Source organism: Passer domesticus, chromosome 2, assembly GCF_036417665.1.
Source record: "Passer domesticus isolate bPasDom1 chromosome 2, bPasDom1.hap1, whole genome shotgun sequence".
NCBI classification, from domain to species: Eukaryota; Metazoa; Chordata; class Aves; order Passeriformes; family Passeridae; genus Passer; species Passer domesticus.
The window spans coordinates 82,486,085-82,508,466 of record NC_087475.1 but is presented as its reverse complement, the minus strand read 5'-3'; the positions used below and the strand labels follow the sequence as shown (position 1 = coordinate 82,508,466).

General features: G+C 41.4%; 1 long non-coding RNA gene across 1 annotated transcript; it reads left to right on the top strand.

Moving 5' to 3' along the window:
• Positions 1-302: 302 nt before the first annotated feature.
• On the top strand, positions 303-16,340 carry LOC135295539 (uncharacterized). The gene is made up of 5 exons (XR_010357667.1): positions 303-402; positions 1,391-1,492; positions 1,954-2,040; positions 14,343-14,412; positions 14,536-16,340. It is a non-coding gene; the product is annotated as an uncharacterized LOC135295539 (long non-coding RNA).
• Positions 16,341-22,382: the final 6,042 nt, after the last annotated feature.

Here is a 22,382-nt window from a genome sequence, read left to right as displayed (position 1 = left end):
AGAAGTGGCAAAGTTTGGAAATGGAAGTTTTTGGGTAATTATCTTCTTTTTTTAAAAAAAAATAAAAATCAGGTTAAACGAGATATTTATTACAGGTACCTGGGCAAGCAGCAGCCCCAAACATCTTCACATGGGAACATCTTCACAGCTCTCCATGGAGATGTGGGAAGCCAGCGATGCAGGCCTGCCACGGTAGATTTGAAACACTCATAGTGCGTGCTGCCTTGAATCCAGCTTGCCCTGTGCTGCTGGCTGGTGCTGGGAGGCACTGGGCTCCCCACGGCTGTGGTGGTGGGCACAAGCATCTTTGAGCAGGCTACTGGGGCTCTTGGCTAGTATGGAAATGCAGCTGCTGGAAGAGGAGCCACAGGGAGCAGGCATAGCTCCTCCTCTGTTACTGAGGTGAGTGTGGTCCCCAGATCAACTCCACAGAGTATCCTGGCTTAAGCAAGCAGCAGACAAATTCATTCAAATTAGCAACATGTGGGCCCCTTCTCTCCTTTTGGCTTGGTGAGCAGTCAGTTTGGGTTTTCCCCTCAGCCAGGGCTGTCTGTGAGCTCTGCAATGCATGTTGAGGCCTTAAGCCACCATTAGTCACGAGGGCACAGTCCTTGTCTCAGGGGAGATGAGGATTTTGAGGGGATTTTGTACACATGTCTGGAAGGCAGCATTAGGGAATGATTGTTGCATGCAGCATGCTATTTCTGGAAACCTTCCCTCCTCAGCAGTCATGTTCCTCGATCTTCCTTGATTTAGTGACTCAAAACTCCCATTTCCTTCTTTATTCGGAATTGTACACAGTGTTTTATTTCCATTTCTGCTTTCAGTCTATTCTGTGACATTGGGCAAAGCTGTTCAATGTCTGTCTGTTGTTTCCTCTTTCACTCTATGTCCATCATGTCTGTCTGGGACTGTTTTGAATGGAAAAAAAGAACATTTAACTGTAAACATGTGGTTTTTGGATCAAGATGATCTTTCAAGCTGCAGTTGTACAACAGAAGAAGGTTCTACTGTCAGGGCATCACAGAGTGATGTACTTCTGAAGGGATTGTGGGAGGTTGGCTGGCCCCACTCCCTGCCTGGATCTGGTCATTGGATGACCACGAGATTTTGCCAGTGGCAATAAATGTTCTGCTCTGTTTCTGGTTAGAGTTTTCCATGCTTTAGTCTCCTTTACTTTATGCAGGTTGAAGTAGCTATTTTTTGAGACTGAGAGAAGAATGGTGGTGCAAGTAACAGTGTGGTCAAAGCCAAACATAGTTAATGAGAGTTGGCCTGTTTTTAATATGGCCTAGACAGAATTCATCTACTTTTCTTTGCTTGGTCGGCTACACATAATTCATCCTTGGCCTGTGAGAGATGAGTTCTCAGGTTTTCTGATCATTGCCAGCCCACTGCTGATTGGTGCACTGAAATTACATCACCCAGAGAGGCAGAAGAAGAGCAAGATGTCCTCTCCTGTTGGTAGAGGATTACCAGAAAGAGCTCAAAGGTAAGTACTGCATAATTAACACCCACACAGGAAAAAGCCCCAAAGGCTCTCCTACTGCCCAATTCCCTGCCCACCCACCACCATTCCAATCCTATAAGAGCTGAATTTGTGGACTTTCAGTACTTGAAGGGAACCTATAAGAAAGATGGGGATTAACTTTCTAGCAGGGTCTGTTGTGGTAGGAGAAAGGGTAATGACTGTAAACTGAAGGAGAGATGATTTAGAACACTTTTAAGAACTATTTTTTTTTTTACAATGAGAGTGATGAAACACTGGAACATGTTGACCATAGAACTTGTGGACACCCTGTCCCTGCAAGTTTTCAAGGTCAGGCTGGATAGAGTTTTGAGCAACCTGGTCTTTTTGAAGATGTGCCTGCTCACAGCAGAGAGAACTGGACTAGATGACCTTTAAAAGGTCCCTTCTCATCCAAACTATTCTATGATTCTATGAATTTACAGCTAAAACAACCAGCAGTGACCCAGTCTAATGGATCTGTAGCCTCTTTTGTCATCACAGGACTAGTGCTTCGGGACCCAACTCAGCAGGTAAAAATCAGGAATTTTTGAATTGAATTCTGTCTGTCTGAGCAGAGGAGGCAACTTGATATTGGTTATCTTGACATGAAGGCTTAGCAAAGTGCAGCCCTGGATTTCCCTCCAGTTTTCAGTAGATCAGAGCTACTGAAATCAGTCAGATTCTCACCTCACTTCTATGCAATTCACACCCATAAATATTGACTTCAGCAGCATTTCAGTGTGGCAGTGCCTGGTGCAAGAGCATGATTCAGATTAGTGAAGTTACACAGCTGCACTGATAAGGGTGGGGGAGAGAACAGCCCATTTGCCAAAGAGGAAAACCCCAAACTGTACAAATCAATAAATCCTCAGGGGGGAAAAAAAAATAAGCTGGTTTGAGACCAAGTTTCTTTAACATACTAGCTTGCCCTTGTCACTAATGTTTATACCATGTGATTTTTAAATCATAAACATTTAGACTAAGACCATAAAATTTTGAGTAGGTATATAGGAAACAGTGTAACACTGAAGACAGATCATTCTCTGAGTAAATAAGAAAGTATTTATAAGTTTGTGCTCACAAATATAGATACATTTTGAGAATGTAATTCTTGTATTTGTAATATTACTTCATCATGAGGAAACTGGAAAACTTTGCTCAGCTTCACAGAGCTGTAATACTTTTATATAAACAACCCATTCAGTCCAGACAGCTACTTTAACTTCAGCCTAAGTCCTGTTTGCTTCAAGCTTTGAGTTCCATTAGTGCTCTTTCAAGTTAAGCACAGGCTTAACAGCTTTACTAGATCGACGCCCAGGACAGCTGGTGAGAATTCCGGCTATCAATGAGACTCCAGTGCAAAGACAACTTCTTTGGTCTCCTTGTTGCCCCTGAAGCTGTTTTGCTCAGCTACAGGTGTGCAGTCCTCTAACAGCACATTCTGGTGGGTTGTTTACAGCCTTGGGGGAGTCTCCAGCGCTAATGAATGTCCCTATCACCCTCTGCCTGCTTGCACTGCATCCCATGTCCCCATTCTCAAGGCCTCTGCTATCGTATCAGCCTTGCTTTCCCCATACAATGTATCATTATCCCGCGGTCATAAATGTTTCATTTAGTGCAGAATAAGTATTGTCTATATAAAAAAAATACTGTTTTACCACATTATTATAACAAAGAAAACAAATGAGGCAATAATGGCCAGGGTGTCTAGAAAAAGTGCTGTTAGAGCTGAGCAAGCTAAAGTAAAACTTTAGGCAAGCCAAGACACGTTTGAACAAAGCCTGGCAAGTCCTGAGGCCTTGCAGAGAAAGAATGAAGCCTGTGGTCTTTTACAGTAATGGCAATCCTGAATTTAATGGGATACAGGGCAACAGTGAAATAAAAGCATTAAACTGGCTTGGTGCCCCAATTGAATATTGAGAAACGGCACTAACAACCTTTTGTTAGCCTGGTGATTCCTCTTTCAGGAGACCCTATTTTAGGACATGAAGCACGATATCCACTATGTTTTAAAAGAGACAGCATAGGTGCTCTGCACTCTACTTATGTAAGAAGCCCATTATCTCCTGAGATAAGTCCAATTCCCTGAATGTTATGTACCTCAGATAAGACACAGTTTTAGCTTTTGACTTTAATTATCCTTTCCTTCCAAGTCTGTTCGACAATATTAAGTACATAGGCCCAAACAGTGAGCTGGTTGGCATCAAGATCTTTTATCCCCTCTTTCAAAATATAATGGTTTTGGGGTCAATATTTTTCTTTCCTGTACAGAACCTTGGAATTGTGCAGTGTGGAAGTCTGATCAAGGGACTCTGGCTCTCTTTAGAGAATCAAAGACTGGTTAGGGTTAGAAGGGATGTCTGGAGGTTCTCTTATCCAGCCCCTCTGCTCTCACAGGCCTACCTTGAGCCAGTTGTCCAGATGGCTTTGGAATATCTCAGAGGATGAGGCTATAAGCACTCTAGGCAGCCTGTGCTGGTGCTCTCTCACATGAACAAAGTGTCTCCTGATGTTCAGGCAGTATTTCTTTTGGTTTTGTGTGTGCTCCATACTATAGCACGACTGTACAGGTACTTCAGAGAGGTTCCCCAGAACCCTGAGTTTCTGGAGATGGTTTGGAAGATTTCTCCATGATAGTGCCTTGCAGGCACTTCCTTGCTCACATGCTGGAGATCCTGCTTAAGCCTCATTTTGCTGACTTCGTGGTCCCTTCCATGACATCACTCCTCACGCCCTTTGCTCGGTGATTCTGTCCATCTCTCCTTCACAAGACTGCTAGTTACCCTACCCTTCATTTTCCTGAATTTAAAGCCCTCCTTACGAGATCAGCTGTCATGATGGAAATTACTTCTCTCTGCTTAGCAAACACCTTCCAAGCAGATGCTACTCTGCAGATGTGTCCCAGGCCACAGAACCCAAACCCCTGTCACTCACACAGGGAAAGAGCTGGATCCTACACTTGGGATGGGGCAACCTTTGGTGTGTGTGCAGGGAAATGAGAGGTTGGAAAGCAGTGCTGAAAAAGGGACCTGGGGTTCCTGATTAATGGCAAGCTGAACGTGAGTCAGCAGTGCCCTGGCAGCCAGGAGAGCCAAGTGTGCCCTGGGGGCATCAGGCACAGCATGGCCAGCAGGGCAAGGGAGGGGATTGTCTCACCTGGAGTATTGTGAGTCTTTTACTTGTCACATCTGTTCCCTCTTCATCTTTGATGGTGGCGAATCCATTTTGCAACTCTAAGCCCTTAGGAGGCAGAAGCCTTCACCCTGATGCCAGAATTCACTGGCTTCCACTTTTCCCCTTCTACAGAAACTTTGTTTACTTTACTAGTGGGAGGTAAACACTGCCTGCTTCTCTGCTGCAAAGTAGGGGAAACAAGAGAGAGACAGATAAACTTTGGGGCTGTAATTCATCTGCCCTATCTTACATACTGGTTTTAGGGTGAAATTACATAGCCCCTCAAAGTGCCTGGTTTTCTCCGGTGGCTACAAAGTTGGTCTAGATACAGGAGTGTTATAAATTTTTTTTTCTTCTTCTTTTTTTTTTTTTTTTTGGTGATGTGTGACATCAGGGCTTATAGAATAGCTGCAAGTTAGGAATAGTAAGAATTAAGTCACATTCCTGCATGCACTGTAAAGAACAACACAGGAAAAAATGGAGATAAAGAATGAAGTCTGGCCATGTAATCTGACTGCTGGTTTTCAGTATTAGAAAAGCATTTTGATGACAGTGTGCCAGCAAACACTGTTTTTTAAAAAAATACGGGGTGCTCTCTGGATTAAAAAGTGTTGGTGAGTACAACACTAGGTGGCATTGTATAAATACATATAAAATCTTGCACTTTTTCTGTTTCAAAGGAGCTATAAGGTATGAGAATCTCATTGAAATATGTGGGATTTTTTCACTAGTTTTTGTTCTCTGGTTGTTGAAGTATGATATTTAGCATTACAGGAATGCATGGAGTCTAGTGTTAAGATAAGCTTTATGGTTTTATCTGCTACTGAAAATCTGCAACTCACAATCTGTCTTTTATTTACATACGATATTTATTCCTGAACAACAGTGTCTTCTAGAATATAAACGAGAATAAATTCAGGCCTCATGGCTACTTACATTTTGTGAGCAGATTAGAGTATTACTGGTTTAGTTCTGAGGTGGTCAGTGAGTTCCTGTGGATCTCCATTCAGCATTCCTCTTCTGAAACAAATTTTGCCTACTTGTATTTATGAACACTTGTGAAATAGGCTGTCCCTCTGAAGGATCATGTCAGGACTGCATGAACACCCCTCTTTGTGTAAATGGGATTGAAATACTGATAATACCAAACAAGGGGATGCTGATAGGTCACACAAGTAACAGGGGCAAATGAACCTGCTTTGTAAATGGTGGGAGATTTTTGGGTATCTTTTTGGGTATCTGAAGTGTGAAGTTACTCAGTAGGATATGTCCACCTTGGCAAAACTGGAGGGTGCAGAAAGATGCAATTCTTTAAAGGCATCAGGTGAAACTTTTTCTTGGAAATGGCAAAATTTCACATTTATTCTGAGCTTGGACTACTGCTTAATAAAGGGTACAGGGCAGGAAAACAAATCCTCTTCAATTCTCAGCCCTTCTGGGCACATTCAGGACTTGGGGAACTTCATCAGCTTGACTGCTGCAGGAGAAATGGGCTCTGATGAACCCATGTAAAACTGACTGGAGCCAACACACTGGAGTCTTCAACAACCTGGTCAAAAACTAGGAAAGTTCTCATGCCTCTTCTGGGAAATCATTATGACTGGACACCTCCCTGAAGTGCTGGCACTCCGACAGTGCAGCACAACAAACAGAAGGAATGAGAGGTCTCTGTGCAATAGCAGGGCCACAGCCTCTTTAGGATCATGGTGATATATTTCACACAGCTGGAGTGCTCTGAAGATTGGCTACAGGCTCCAAAAGAAGGAAGTAGAGAGAGCTGCCCTGTATGAGAGAGAGCATTGGGAACATGTCGAGCTCTGCCTTGGTGTGAGTGGTAAGCCATAAACTTAGACCTTGTGGGTCAGGATTTGGTCAGAAGTTGGTGTTGTTTTTGCAGAGTTCTGCTACAGACCACCTGATGAGGTGAAAGTAGTTGAGATCTTCCTCACACAGGTGGAAGGAGTCTCACAATCACAAGTCCTGATCTTCATTGGGAACTTTAAGTACCTTGATGTCTCCTGGAGGAACAATTAGCAGACAAATGAGTTGTAGGTGTACTAAGCAGACATCAGTGCCCAACTGTGTCCAGAGCAGGGGAAAAAAAAAAGAAAAAGAAGAAATACACTTTACCTTGTTTATCTGGGACAGCTCTTATTTTTACACTAATGAGAAAGGTCAGTAACAAACCTTGGTGGTGAGCAAAACTGGATGGTTGCCTTGGGTGATCATGCTCTCTCAGTTAAGTTTTTGCATTTCTTTCACCCAGTGTCACTCCTGTCACCCAGATGAGTGTCACTTCAGATGAGCAAGAAGTTGGGTTTGAGAACTGCAGGCTGCTCAGCCTCACCTTGTGAAGGCAATACTCCTAAAAACCAATTCCAAACACATTAAGTTCAAGAAGGTGATTGGGAGCAGTCAGCATAGGTTAAAGAAAGGGGAGTCTTGCAGACCAAACCAAGAACCTTCTCACAAGAAATGATGAGTTCAGTGGATGAAGAGAGACCATATGGCTTTTGACACTGTTCTGTAGCATCCTCATAGGCAAACTGATGAAATATAGGGCAGATAGACAGGCAGGTGGACTGAAAACTGACTGAACTGTGGGGGTAAAATCATTGTGACACCAGCACAAAGTCCATGGAGGTATTAAAAATCCAGCTGTACTTGGCCCCTAGCAACCTGCTCCTGATGACCCCTGCTTTTTGCAGGGGCTTGGACTGAACAATCTCCAAGACATCCCTTCCTATCTCAAATATTCTGTGATTTTGTGAACAGCACCTTCTCTGCTGGCCTCACTTAGGGTTGAGCCTGTAGCTCAAGCCTCTGATTTCGTAAGCATCTATGAAGGTTTTGGGCAGGACAGAGTGCTCCGTGCCCTGCAGGACTGCCTCCAAACTGTTGTCCTGTTACTCAGGGACACAAGTGGCAGATGTGTGCAGCCTGGGGAAAAAGAGAAGTCTCATTTTGGTCATGGTCACAGCTTTGTTTGTAGATATAGGCTGGCATGTAAATACGTGGAAGTACTGGAGTGTGTAAGAGTCAAAAAATGGCTTTAGGTATTTAATACACTTCTGATACTTAGGCTGAAATTTCTTCTACTGGAGTGATTTCACACAAGATTATTTTAAGGTTTTGTGGCTAACAAAATGATATGACTGATAACTGAACTGCCATGCCATGTTAGTAGTACTGCTGCTAAACATGGGAAATTTATTTGTCTTTACCCACCTAAAGATGCAGGCTTCCTGGGACTCACCCCACTCTAGATCCATGCAACCTAAACAAACAAGTATGGGGTTTTGGCTACAAATTTCCAATGTGTTAGAAGAAAACCATCCTTGTTTCCTCTGAGGGACCTACAGAAGTAGACCAAGGTATCTTGGTGGTCCTACTCACATGGGAGGAGGTTTACATAGGCAATGCAAACCTAAAAGTGGTCTTCCAGAAAATTTTAGGGAATAGGACTGGTTGAAATTATTTCTTTAAAATAAAGGTTATTTTTCTCATGGTAAATGTTGTTATCTTTCAAATACATATTTAAAAAAAAATCAGAAAAAGAAATTGTGATCTGTATCAGTCTTGTAACTCACAGTTGTGTGAGATTGTTTATTTCAGTTAAGTTTTAAACAAAGCAAATTCTTTAAATCAAGTCAATGGTTTTAGAAAAGTGGCTGTGATAGATAGTGATTTACAGGATGTTTTTCACAAGATGAAAATAAAGAAACAAAAATATTAAAAAAAAATCTAGTTAAGCTGAACCCTGTAGAACAGTCTAATTACTTTTTATTGTTTTACTATAAAAGCCTAATTCAGTCATGCTCTCTGGAGGAAAATTGAATGCTGCAAGGACTAACAGACATTAGCAATTGATCTGGCCAAGGAAAAGTTCCCTGGGCTTGCCTGTCCTCTCCCAATGCATTTTTTGACCAATACAGCCTGTTTGGCTGTGTTAATGGGTTATTGTTCCCATTCCATAGGAGACACAGTAGGGATATGAGAGAGTGTTGAGATCATTGGGCAATAGGAGTCATAAAAGTATATTAGCACAAAGACCAATTATTTCAATCTTTCATAACCATAGTGAATGGTGCAACATCTGTTCTTTGCAACTGTGGAAAGCATTTGTTCAACCTGCAAGTCAGTGATTGCTGCGTGGCACTGATAGGGACCGACGTCACACGGTTTCAGACATATGGAAGGTGACTGCTCGGTTGAATGCTAATCTGCCTTGCAGAGCTGAGCCAAAAATTCACAATAACTCATTTATATGGCAAATTTGGATTCCTTTCTGCCTGTGGGATATACTTGCTGTTTTTTTTGAGGGTCTTAAGCTGTTGTCTTTAACTGCAATGACTGATTCCTTTCTTAGAAAAGGATACAGAACTTCCTGGGGTTGTTTTGAGCAAACTTCTACATATTGCCTGCTCAACAAGCAAAATAATAGTTCATGGATATTCAGGAATGTATTTTCCTTTTCCTTGGTTCATTTTGAAATAGGGAGGTTACATGGTAACCAGCATAGTACCTTTAAAAAAAAAATAATTTGGAATTAATAGCTGAAATAGCTTGTCAGTAATGCTTTAAGAGGTTGCTTTTTCTCTTGCAATTGTCACATTGCTGCAAGGGCACAGAAACAGCTTTTCTGACCCTTGGTATGACTGAAGAGCAGACAAGGAAAGGTGCAAGGCAGAAACCTCCCAAATCACAGTTGCTACTTGCAGGAGCATGCAGACCTACCAACCTTTTCCCCCTTCTTCCTAGCATTAGTCATTTATTCTATCTCGGCTCCTCAGGATATATTTTACCTCCTGAGCAGAGTCAAATACTGCAGCTGTAACTGCTGCAAGGGGTAGAAACTCTGACAAGGAAAGTGAGAGTGCTCGACTACATTTTAAAGCTGTTCATTCAAAATTAATTTCCTTTGGCACAGAGAAGGCAAATTCACTAGTCTTGTTTTTAGGATTGATAATAGAATTTTTCACACAATTTCTAAAGAGGGGATCTGGGCCTTTTCAGTAGTCCTCATGGCTCCAGATCTCTCAGTGCCATGTTTCCTCCTAGCTTTAACGTGCAAGAAAAGATACTTCCCATGAAGTTCATCAGATAAAACTGAAGTTGCTGATGATCTGGGCGATATTTTCATTTTGACATTTTGAGTTTTGAATCAAATTGCCAGTTGTCAGTAGTGCCAGCATTTGTGAGTAAGTGTGTGATTGGATAAAGAGTAGTAACATTTTAGTCACTGAAGGTACCATTCTTCAAATCAAACATCAAGTCCTCTTTAATATGCAGTGAAAACATGTTTGATACTTTTACAATGCAAAATAGAGCCTTCTCAGGACCCTCTGTGGGTTGTATGACATGCAAGTGCCCACAGAAATCTGTGTACAGTGCTGAGCTCCCTGCAGCAGTCCTGGACATGTGGTGCATTGCAGCAGGTTCATGCTCTGCTTGGGTTCTGCCAGCACATTTGTCCTGATTTCTGTGTGATATTAGTCCTCCCAGCAGGCTGGCACAGACACAGCTTCCCCTGCCCCCCGATCTGCATGGTAGATCCCAAAAAATAATTTCTGATGTGGTATGCCCTCTGCTCATAGCTAGTTCTGCTTCTGGATTTATTTTTCAAGTGCTGGAGTGGAGTGGGATACAAGAGAGAGTCTCAAAGCATTCAGCTGTAGCTCAAGGGCTACCAAGCCTTGCATAGCAGCAGCTTTGACAGCACTGTCACACTGTCCTGACTTTGACATGTGCTTCCTATGTGGGATCTTCTGTGGGTGATTTCATCAGTGAAGGACTTTTGTAGCTATAGAGGAGATCCTCTTCTGTACTGCACAGTCTCCTTGTCACATGTACCACCTGTGAATACCACAGAATACCACATCTTAAAACTGCCTCTTCTCCTGGATTTCTGTGCAAGATATCTCACTGCTTGTAGGTCTACTCAAAACCCCCCGAATTCCATGCCTTCCTTTTGTTGGGAGGAATGGAAGAAGAAGAGTGTTGACATTCTGGGTTGGCCAATACAGTAATGGAGAAATGATCTGTGCCCTTGGTTGTGCAGAATTCGGCCTAAATCTTGAAAGAAAGTGCAATGTCACTGCAAGTGCTGCAAGTAGTTTCCCTGTTTCCATATGCAGTCCATCAGGCTGATTTGGCCATAGCTCAGCTGGTGTAGAAGTGCTCAGCCCACCACCCTGATGATCAGTCCTCCTCACATCCCCCTAAGTTCTGCTGATATGGTTTTTCCAAAATTCAGGCTGCCAAAATGTTCTCTTGAAAGATCTGAACAAGCAAAATATACTAAAACATCTTAGATATAAACCTGGATATAAGCACATTTTTTGCTAGGGGTTATAGAAGGATAATAACTGGCATCAAATATACTGAGAGGCAAAGGTGGAGGCAAGAGGCCAGGGACATGCTGGGACTGTAATCTCTTAAGCCATGGCAGAACAGCATGTCTGGCCATGCCACTGCATCGTGTGAGTGGGAGGACTCAGACAGAGAGGGCCCTAGGGAGCAGGAGTTCAATTCTGATCCCTAGATCCAGATAGTGTTTGAAGGGTGGATGCCTGCTGCAGCTGACCTGCCTATCTTGTCTCTCTTAGTGTGCTGGTGTTTGATTGATGCATCACTGTTTTGTGCTTTTATACAATTAATTTTTCTTGGCATTTGAATGCCCTTTTATTCCAGCCCCTCACTAATGTTCAGCTTCCCACAGACACATTAGTAGTGTGCTCTAATAACAGATAAGTGGTGTGATAAATACCCTGGGGTCTCATTACCATTCATGAGGTTACTGTTTGAGAAATATGGTTACAAATGTGCTGGTGAATGAAAATAATTAGTCATAGCCCATTATGGACAACTGCTCTGCTGTGGCCTCTGTGTGCACTCCACAACACCTGTGTGAGTACTACCCACTGGTGCATGTCCTTGTTCACTCACCTCTGTCTTGAGCTGGTGGTGTCTCACCAAACCCTTTCCTATGATTTGGTTCTTGCATCATTTGTGGCCATCTCTGCCCGGCTGGCTTGGTGATCCTTCATCTCACCACGGGGGCATCCACAATGCTTTATTGATGGGAGCTGTTCCTGCCAGGAGCCACTTTTCCTTGGTGTTCCTGAGCACTGATCTCTCTGTGGTGGAGTTTCTCTCTTGTAGCAGACTCCAGAGACAACACTATAGATAGAATATGACCCAGAGAGAAGTTCCCCTCACTGTTTATTTCCAGACCTGTTGTGCTGACCTTTGAGGTTATCAAACTCTTGTGTAGGACTTTAGACCTTGGATAAGCATTTTGGGGGGAAAAAAAACCCATATGGGAATATTTTAACTTTCTCATCAAATAATTGTGTGGGGTGCATGTTATATAAATGTCATTTCCACAGCTGTTGCTGCCCTGCAAGGTTATGGTAGTTCTCTCAGTCATTATTAATTTCTTGAGCATTTAATCAACCCTGTGCATAGAAGCCTGTGAACACTCCACTACTCTGCATCTGTTGAATTTGCAGTAAGACAGCCTGGGCTGTTAAATAGCTGTGACTATACGGAGAACAAACCAAATCATGGCTCAGCAAGCATTGCTATTACAGTAAACAGAAAGGACCTATTAAAGGACCTATTTCTTCTGCTTTTTTTTTTTTTTTTTTTTTTTTTTTTTTTTTTTTTTTTTCAGGTTTAATCCCTTCCTTCCCTCATTGCTTGTGAGTGAGTGAGGCATTTTGGGTCACTTGGAATGTCCTTCCTCTGTGGCTTCTTTTGGGCAACTCCTCTGATCTTTGCACCTGGAGACCAACTTACACCCATTCCTTGAAAAGAAAGAAAAATGCTGGCTGTAGGGCTGGGTTATCCCCAAGAAGGAGCCCTCCCACTCAGGTCTCTACATATTCTCAGTAAATGCTGGTTTCACTCCTTGACACTGATACATTTAGCAGATGACCTGCAATCGAGGGATCTCAGGGTCTGGTGTCTCATCTGAACTGAGCAGATCCTTGCTCTGACAGCCACTGTGAGATCTGGAGGCATCCATGTGGCCTCTTGGCTGGTCCCCTTTGAGCAGGAGCTGCTTTCTCCACCTTGCTTGTCACTCAGAGAGAGAAAAGGGTGAGCTCAAGGCTAATGCAATGCTGACATCCTCACCTCCAACCTCAGCTCTGTGCAGTTACATTATTCAACTTGAATGCAGTGTAGTTTCTTGATTTCTAGGTCACCTTGCTGAATCTCTTATAATTCCCCTATTTCTGTTATTTTTGGCTAAAAAGCGCTATGCCCCTGTTCCCTCATTTGCTGTATTTACAATTACAGTTTGAAGGAGTATAATAAAAACTTTTAAATAGTTTTTATAGTACTGTAACTCTCAGAGGATACCATGCAATATTTTTTAAGGCTTAAGGAATAAACACAATTATGTGTAGGATTAATTTGATAGTAGAAAAAGTAGCTTAGTATCTTTCAAATAATGATACCAAGATTAGCTTTAAAAAAATCATTATTATTTGTGAATACTGGAAAAACTGCTTCATGTAGTTGAAAGGATTTAAAAATGCTGAAAGTTTTGTGAATTTTTGCATGAATAATTAATCCAAAAAGTAACCCCAGGGAAGTGTTCATAGCCTAGTGTCCTTTAGCTGCTGGTACTTCCATTGCCACTCACTGAGTGGAGAAAATACTCTGATTTTGTAGTTACTGACATGCAAAAAACAATGAATAATCACATTGGCCATTTGGAAAGAATCTGGGGTTTTACCGTACAAGTGCTCAAACAAGATATTGACAAAAACCTTCCAAACAAAGAGTCAATCTTTACTATTTTTTTTAAAGGTGGAAAATACAGTAGAACTGCTTTTGTAATGGATATTACTATACAACTAATTTGACTGGTTCTATTTCTAAAACAGATACAGCTGTGGAAGAGCTTTATGAAAAAGTCCATAAACATGCAGCTTTCATTAATTTCATTTTAACCCTGAATGGGGAATGGTTCTTCCTATTGCCAAACCTGTGTTTGAAAAATAAAATAATATATATTTTTTGAAATATAAAATAATTTATATTTTTGTGTGGAAACCACGTAAAGCTGAGGGGAGGCTTCATCCAGCTGTGACACAAAACCAGGAGAGTTTTGTAGTTTTGTGTCGTTGTCGAGGCAGTCACGACACAAAGCAGAAACTATAAGTAGTCTCAGATTGCAACACTTTATTATCGAACATGGCTGACTTTTTTATACACTTTTTAATTGTTTATGCTTCTTTTACCCTAACTATTGGATACAATAAATCAACATAACACTATTGGTGAAAAGTTACAGTGACTTAACTAACTTTCTAGATATACTTTGTGCAGCTGTGGAGTTTTTATCTTTCTTCAGTCCCTCAATTCTCTTGGTCTCCTTGGTTACAGCCTTGGAGAGAGCTCCTTATCAGCTTCTTCTTTCTTCTCAGCTTCTTCTTGCTCCTTTAGCTAACAGGCCCATTGTTAGCCCCTTCCCCAGTTTTGGATGGGACTTCATTTTATAATTTAATTTTAATACAATGAAAACAACTGACTTGGCTGGGAGATGGGATCTCAATTTTCTTCATCCCAAATTAAAAAATATGTGTTCTAGGAAGATGGTGTAGGTTGGATCTCTGTTGGTGAGCCTTTGTCTCACTTGCAGATCCATCAGCAACCTGCTCTTGCCCTCACCAGACAGAAACCCCTCCTTCCCTTCAGTGTATCATCACTGAGTAAGTATACAAGTTTTTTTTTCTTTTTCCATACTCTTGGGCGGGACCAATTTAATAATTATTTAATGCTGTTTTCCCTCTTCAGAGAATGGAAACCAAGTGGTTTTTCACCTTTCTTTACAGGCAGATTTGCTTTCAGATGTCTGTGTTTTGGATTCAAACCACTGAAGAAAACCCTGTTTCTCAGGGAGATTTAATTGCAGGAATTCATGTTAACTTATGTTAATATTACCTTTGGCAGAAACACCATTCCCTTTTGATAAATACAGTCTAAAATGACAGAAGGAGTTGGAAGAACCAGCATGGTTATTATTTTGTCAGGCTGCTGTGTGTGAAGGGAGATTTCACAGATAAGAAGTCCCTTAATGATCTGCTGTGGTGTCTGGTAAGATACAGTTTAAGAGGAGTTTTAGCATAATGGAGAACAATTGATTATTACTGTAACTCACTCTTCTGTGGCTTTAGGCAGTTGATGGTTGCTTGAATTTTTTTCCTAAAAAATTCAAAATGCAAATGACATTCTTATATATATATATATATATAAATAAAAATATATATATATACACACTCATACATACACACACACATATACATTTACATATATGTGTGTGTGTGTGTGTATGAAACATATATCTCAAAGTATTTTTAGTATCCCTGCTGGTTACTTAGGTTCATTGAATTCACTCACCAAAGAAATTTATTCCAGTGTCACACTAGTGGAAGCAAGTCAGTAGAGATGGTCACTGCTAAAAAATTCTCCTTCTTTGCCCTTGCAGCATGGTAGAATTAATCTTTCAGACCCAAGTGTTTGGATGGATGAGTGAAGGAACCTCTTGGTATTCTGTGCCCACACGAAAACTTTTGATGCAAACAGATATGGACTCCTTCCTGCCCGTGTTCTTCCCTATCTGTTTACAATCAGGGCAAAGCTGAGTAAGACCTTAATTCTTCAGGAATTTGGCAGACTTTATAAACAAGTTGAAAAATGATATTCTAAGGGAGCTGGGATTTCACTGCTGCCTGCCTGAGCAGAATAGATGGCTGCTGAGTGCTTTTTGGTATTCTGAGGACAATTAGAATAAACCAGCTGGATTTTAAGAGCAGCAGGCAGAGTATCAGTTAAGCGGATCATTTAGAAATGCTTATTGCTTGTCCTGCCCTTTATAAATATTTTAGATATTTAAACTTAAAATTTTCTTGTGCAAAACTGGCCCTGTAAAATTTGGCATCCAATCCACTATGATTGACAAGGCACATGTATATGTTAGAAGATAGGAGCCCAGAGGCATAAACACCAGAGTTTTCCAAGATCCTGTAGATGTTTTCTTTTGTTTCAGTCCAACTGTTTACCTTCCTAGAGCTGAGCAAAAATATCTCCAACCTTACAAAAATAATGTACATAGGTTTTCTCAGGAGAAAATAGTAGCTGTTCTGATAAAGTAAGGTCTGTGCACTCTTAATTCAATTTAAAAATGAAAATATTAAGACCATTTCTATACTGGCTGCCCTTCAGCAGGCACTTAGCTTGAATTCTGATTACAGACATTTCTGAAATCTGGCTTGTGACATGCACTAAGCAAGTTTCATTAGAAGAGATTTGGACAATGCTCAGACAAAACTAGATGCACATTTAGCTAAAAAAATAAGGAAGAAATGGAAATGTAAAAAAACTGTTCCAAACAAATGTAATTGCTGTGTTTTAAAGTGATGTCCTTTTTTTAGCTCACAAAATTATTTCAGACAGAGCAATGAATGATGAATAAATTCTTAAATTACCTGGGTCTGGGCTGGCTTGCATTGTCTGGGAAGTTTTGCAGTGTCCACACGTGGCACAGGGTATTTATCCTCACAGTCATCCACATTTGTCTCCGTTGCCCTGTCAGATTTGCTGTGCGTCATGCTGGGGGCAGCCAGGGGACATGCGGAGACCGGAGCAATAATTCCCTGAGGGCTCAATTTATGCCAAATGTTGAGCATGCTTTTCCCATGTAAATCACAAAAGACAGTTCCTGTATTGGACTCTAGGAATATTGGTGTTATCAACAGTGCATTATTCCCCAGGCATCTATGCCTCATCCCAGCGAGGGCTTGGTTGCCTCTCAACATCATTGCATGTTCTTAAGGACATTCTTAATCCTGTCCTCTTTTCCAGTTTGCCAAAAACTATTCTCTTCTGTCAAAACCTTGTTCTTCATCCTATGTGTCTTAGAACCCAAAATACAGAATCATAGTATGGGTTGTTTTGGAAGGGACCTTATAGATCATTTAGTTCAAATCCCCGCCTATGGGCAGGGACACCTTCCACTAGACCATGTTGCTCCAAGCCCCATCCAGACCTGAGCAGTTCCAGAGATGGGACATCCACAACTTCTCTAGGCCACCTGTTCCAGTGTGCTAGCATCTTCACAGTTAAGAATTTATTCCTAATCCAATATAAAGCTACCCTCTTTCTGTGTGAAACCATTATCCCTCATCCTATCACTTCATGTCCTTGCAAAAAGTGCATCTCTGACTTAGTTGTAGACCTCTTTAGGTTCTGGAAGGCTGCTAGAAGTTCTTCCTGGAGCCTTCTCTTCTCCAGGCTGATATCTTTGGGCTTGCCAAAAGAGTGGAGTCTACCTCAGGCTCTCCTGCAAACTCCATTCTAGATGATGAGCTTTCCAGAGAAAGCAGCATCTGAAGTTTCATGTTGTAACTGGTTGTCACTGTCACCATCACGGACGTGTTGCTTCTGTGCTCCTGCCTGCTCAGTGCCCATCTGTGTGTTGCTGACCCAAGAACTGAAATGCCCAACTTCAGCAGGGGCAGTCATTTGGGTAATGGCAGCTTTTTATTTATAACTACGGAGTCTCTACTTCAGGACATTGTTGTTCAAGAAACTCAAGGCATGAATGCCTCACTCTAAGAGCTAAGAATTACAAGTAAGTTGGAGGTAATCTCTTTACCATGTCACTTGTTCCTCCCTCCCCATGTGTAACTGCTTTTTCAACCTTCTACTAGAACTTTTACCATGATCCCAATTAATTATACTTGGCTCCATTACTTAATTCTTCCTCCTTCATGCAAAGCATTATGTAAAAAATCCTTCTAAGGCTTTCTGTTGTCCCTTGTGGCTTTCTGCAGATCTCTGGGACAGAAATTATATGATCCAATGCTTGTCAGCTTTCCTTAGCTTGCAATGTCCAGCTGTGTGCTGTGGGATAACACTTCATTCTTTGATTGTTTACCTTACTCCCTCTCCACCCACCTCCACAGGAAATCTCATCAGAGTGCTTGCCACGGGAGTGTCAGTCTTGGAATGAGAAAAGCCAGACAACACTTTTTTCTTCTAAAGCCAGGTCTTCAGTAATATGAAGCTTTTCCATCTACAGCAATAATTTCTACAGAAACACAATAATTTCCTTCTTATTTTCTTGATCAAAATTTTGCCTTTGTTTTATTTACAGTGGTGTTGCTCTAGTTTATATTACTATTATTATTATTGTTACTATTATTATGAGAACTATTATTTCATGTTAATTCCAAAATGCTGTTGTATTCGTTATCTATTACTGATGACGCTTCTTGGAGATTTCTTTTTCAACATACATCTTATTGCTCTTATTTTCTGGAGATGGTTTTATATTCTTCCAACTCTCAAAGATTTGTAGTTTAATAGCATGTACATATGTCTGTGAGAAAATGAGTAAGTGTGGCTCCGTGGCTTACTGCTGAGAAACAGTTACTTTACTTCCCTGAAATAAATTAGTTCGTTTTATTTTATATTTCCAACATGCTCGGCAGATATAAGTGACTGCCTAACAGAGATCGCCTCCAAGTTGCTCCGCAGTAAAGTTGCTGCAGTTCAGGCTCTGGCATCTGTTTATCCATATGAGATTTCTCAATATGCTTTCTTGATTTGTTTAATAGAGTATGGATGTGTCTTACATAGCTAAATTACCCAGAGAGAAATACATTGGTGGCTTGCTGGTAGCTCTGCAGAGGTACAGTTAATAAGTGGCTGTACTACAGTGTGCAATTTTGAAGTTGAATATGCATACAACTGCGTTGCTGGATCCAAGTCAGTTCTGGGGAACATTTTGCCCTAATTTTAAAACTTATTCCTTTTAGAAAGGGTGCAACCTGTAAGGACTCGATAATTGCTTTTCCAGGGCATATTGCTCAGCTGGAGTGGCTAACAGGTAAGTGCAGCAATTCAGATGAATGGGATTGCTTCCAAAGCAGGACTATTTACATATGGTGTGCATATATATACATGTGCACACACGCACATATAAACTGAAAGAGAGCAGGTTTATATTGGATACTAGAAAGAAATTATTTACTGTGAGAGTGATGAGGCACTGGAACAAGTTGCCCAGAGAAGCTGTGGATGCACCATCCCTGGAAATGTTCAAGGCAGGGCTGGAACAGGGCTTTGAGCACCCTGTTCTAATGGAAGGTGTCCCTGCCCATGGCAGGAGGTTGGAACTAGATGATTTTTAAGATCTCTTCCAAGTCAATAATTCTATGATTCTATTTCTTCAATTCCTTCAATAAATTTCTGTTTAAATAATCAAGCTTCGGTGGTTACTTCTGCATGTCTGGAATGAGGTGTGCTAGAATTATGCATTATTCTTCTCCATTTCAAGAATGAATGCATCTTCAGACAGGCTACTTTTCTGTTGCCAGAGCACACAGTGAATGACATGATGCACAAGGGTGACTTCTGAACAGTATGACATTATTAATGAGTTTGTTCTTTGAACATAAGCACGGAGCTCAGAGATAACCTGGCACAACACAGGCACAGTGCACTCCACAATGAGGCTGAGCTATTACAGAGCCAGCTGAGCAGCAAATTCAATGCCTACATGCTGGCCTGGGGCTAAGGGTTAAAAGCTTTGTTTGGGTAGCTGAGTAGTGAGGCTGCCATCTCAGTGCCGTGGCAGGAGGAAATGAGTAAAGACTTTGCTTGTACTTGCTAAGTAAATGAGCTGTCCAGGGATCAGATTCCTTACTCTATGTATGTTACATGCTCCTAACAGATGCCAGATACTGAAATTCCCCATGCACAGTGATTTGTATGCTGTAGAAAAGTGTTTAACACTTCGCTCTCTAAATGATGATGCTAGGAAAAATACTTTTGTAAATACCCCTCCCAAATCCATTACAGGGACCTTGAATGTTTCAGATTATATGAAGGTACACCTATAAATCTTATGGACATCTTATACACCCTCAAATCTTCTTCTGCCTCACGGCCTTCCATACCTGGAAATTTTGAGGACTTGTCAGCTCCCTGCCTCTGGGTGTGTGCTGCCTCATCTGCTGCACCTGAGTTGCTTTTGGGAAGGATATTCTGTGGGACTGTAGCCATGGGACATTACCTGAGGACATGGATGGACCTGGGCAGAGGTGTTTGGGTGGAGGGGAGGATCTAAAAGAAGAAAATATGTAGCATGGACATACAGGTTCTTCACCATCACTCTGCAGCTGTAGGTAACAACCCTGTCAGGACAGGCTCTTAGTGCAATGCCCCAAACTCACAATGGAGTCAAGAATAGCAAAAAAGGGTGAAACCAAAGCACTCAATTAATTTTGATCTCAAATTCTATATTCTAGTTGTTCTTATACTATTCCTCCAGAATTCTAGTTCTGTACCAAAATGAGTTGTTTATCTGAAGTTTTATTTCACATGGCCTGCATATTGTGTTGGAAAGATTCAGTCTTGTTTAAAAGCTGATTAGAGCACAATATAAAAAAAAAGTCACATTTTCCTGTTATTTATGAAGCTCTTGTCTAACATTTTGGTGTGAGGTCTGTAGTTTTTAGTGTAGAGCATCCAAGTTTAGAAACTCTATTTGTCTCCTAGGGGATTATGGCTAGCTGGGATGAACACATAAATCAAACTACTTTTTAAATATTTTTATTTTCTTAAAAAAGCATGAATCCATATGACTATGGTGGACTTAAAAATTCCAGGGGTGATGGAGTATTTGAACACAGCAGGCCCAATTCATAGACAGCAAACACCAGGGAGACATGAGGCCAGGTAAATTACACCTGGACATGAGAAGTAAAGTCTTTACCACAAGGGTGCTGAAGCTTTGCAACAGCACCCCAGTGAACTTATGGGAATGCTTTTAGTAATTTTCAAAACCTAATTGGAGCAATATGATCCCACTTGGGTGCTGCATTTGCCTTGAGTGTGGGAGAATAGAGCAGGTCACTGCAGATCCCTTTCAACAAACTCTGTTTTACCATTCCACCCTCTGAGTGGAATGCTGAACATAGATCCATGCAACTTGAATAATTATTTATTTATATTATTATTTGATATTTATTCCAAACCTGTTTGGACAGAGTCCTGAGCAGTCTTCTCTGGGTGACCCTGTTTTGAGCAGGTGGTCGCCAGAGATGCCTTCCCACCTCAGCTAGCCTGCAAATCTGTGAAATTACATGCAAGTTGAGGAAAATACTCCAGGGTGAGTGGATTGCACTCAGTTCAGTCTGTTTGAAAAGAAAGGCTGAAGGGTGGCTTTGTTGCAGTGGTCAAGTGCCTCTGTGGAAAGAAACAACAGGCACCAGAAGAGCTCTTCAGGAGGAAAGGAAGAATATAAACATCAGAAATGGAAGCAAAATAATTCAAGTGGCAAAACATAAAATCGGTGTTTCAGTGATGGCAGATTAACCAGCACTTGATATGTCTCTCACTGTCCTCCCAGGAAACCTGGTTTAGCCAAACATGAATAACCTTTCTGTTAAGTACAAGTCACTCATTCCAAGAGCAGATACAACCAGGTAAACTTAGTAGAGCAGGACTTACAGGAGGCTTGCTTGGATGATGTAACAGTAATTATTGAAGGATCTATGTTTGAAAGCTGAAGAGAATAAAATTAAATACAGGAGAAAAATTTAGTTCAGGCTGTTGCAGATTTGTGGGGTCTATTAAAGCTTCAACAACAAATTTTGTTCCTCCTGGGTGTTCTTAATGGTTGCCAAACTGCCTGTTGACATTATATCTCTTTTCATTGAGGTCTGATTTACAAGCAAACTGGGGTATATTTGAAGTAATGAAAATAAGAGTGTTTCAGCATCTGCTTATGGGTGGGTACTGGAGCATAACCCTGTGGTGCAAAGGACAGTATTCCCAGTGCAGGGAATAGCACCAGCATTTTGCAACTGATAGGGTTGTTCCTAGAATGATCAAAGATCTGGCCCTTACCTGGAAAAAATTTCCACGAGGCTGTACACCATTCTCAAGTGGGTATAATACATTTTATCAAAATGGATCAAATGTATCATTTTATCAAATATTAAAAAAAAAGAAAAAAAGCTTTATGGATTGAATATATCTGTCAACATAAATATTAATGTGGTGTTGCTTGGCTTCACATGAGCACTACTTATTGGTGAGACACTGAAGCTGATCTAAAATCTTGAGATCTACTGAGACCACAGTGGAACCAATGAATGCCAATGGGACTGAACAACATTGGTTCCTTTTGTAAATAGAGGTTTGGGGACAGAATAAGTCAGACTCCCTTACAGACAGACTGTGTCCCCTTTCCTGGGACAATGAGAAAACAAGATAAGCATGATTTCTTTTTTAAGTAGGACTCCTTGACCTTTCATTTGAGCACTGACAGAGAAAAGGGAAAGAGGAAGATTGCTACCACACTCTTTTCTCTCTGAGGTAGGAGGATGCTCATGGCAAAAGAAGTACTGAAGCCATCTTCCTTGCACCCCATGGGACAGAGTAAAACCACCATCACCACTCCAGAAGTCCTGGTTGTTTCCCAAACCCAGGGGTGGTGGTGACACTTTCCCTCCCATGCACAAATGAGCCATTTCCTGAATTCCTTCAACTCATCCTACTGCATTCAGCACAGCACCCCAGGGGTGGAGACAAGCTCCAGAGCATATTTCAGCCAACCCTGACTGACTTCTCTGTGAGAGCAATGAGGAGAGGGAGGGAAGCCCCCCTG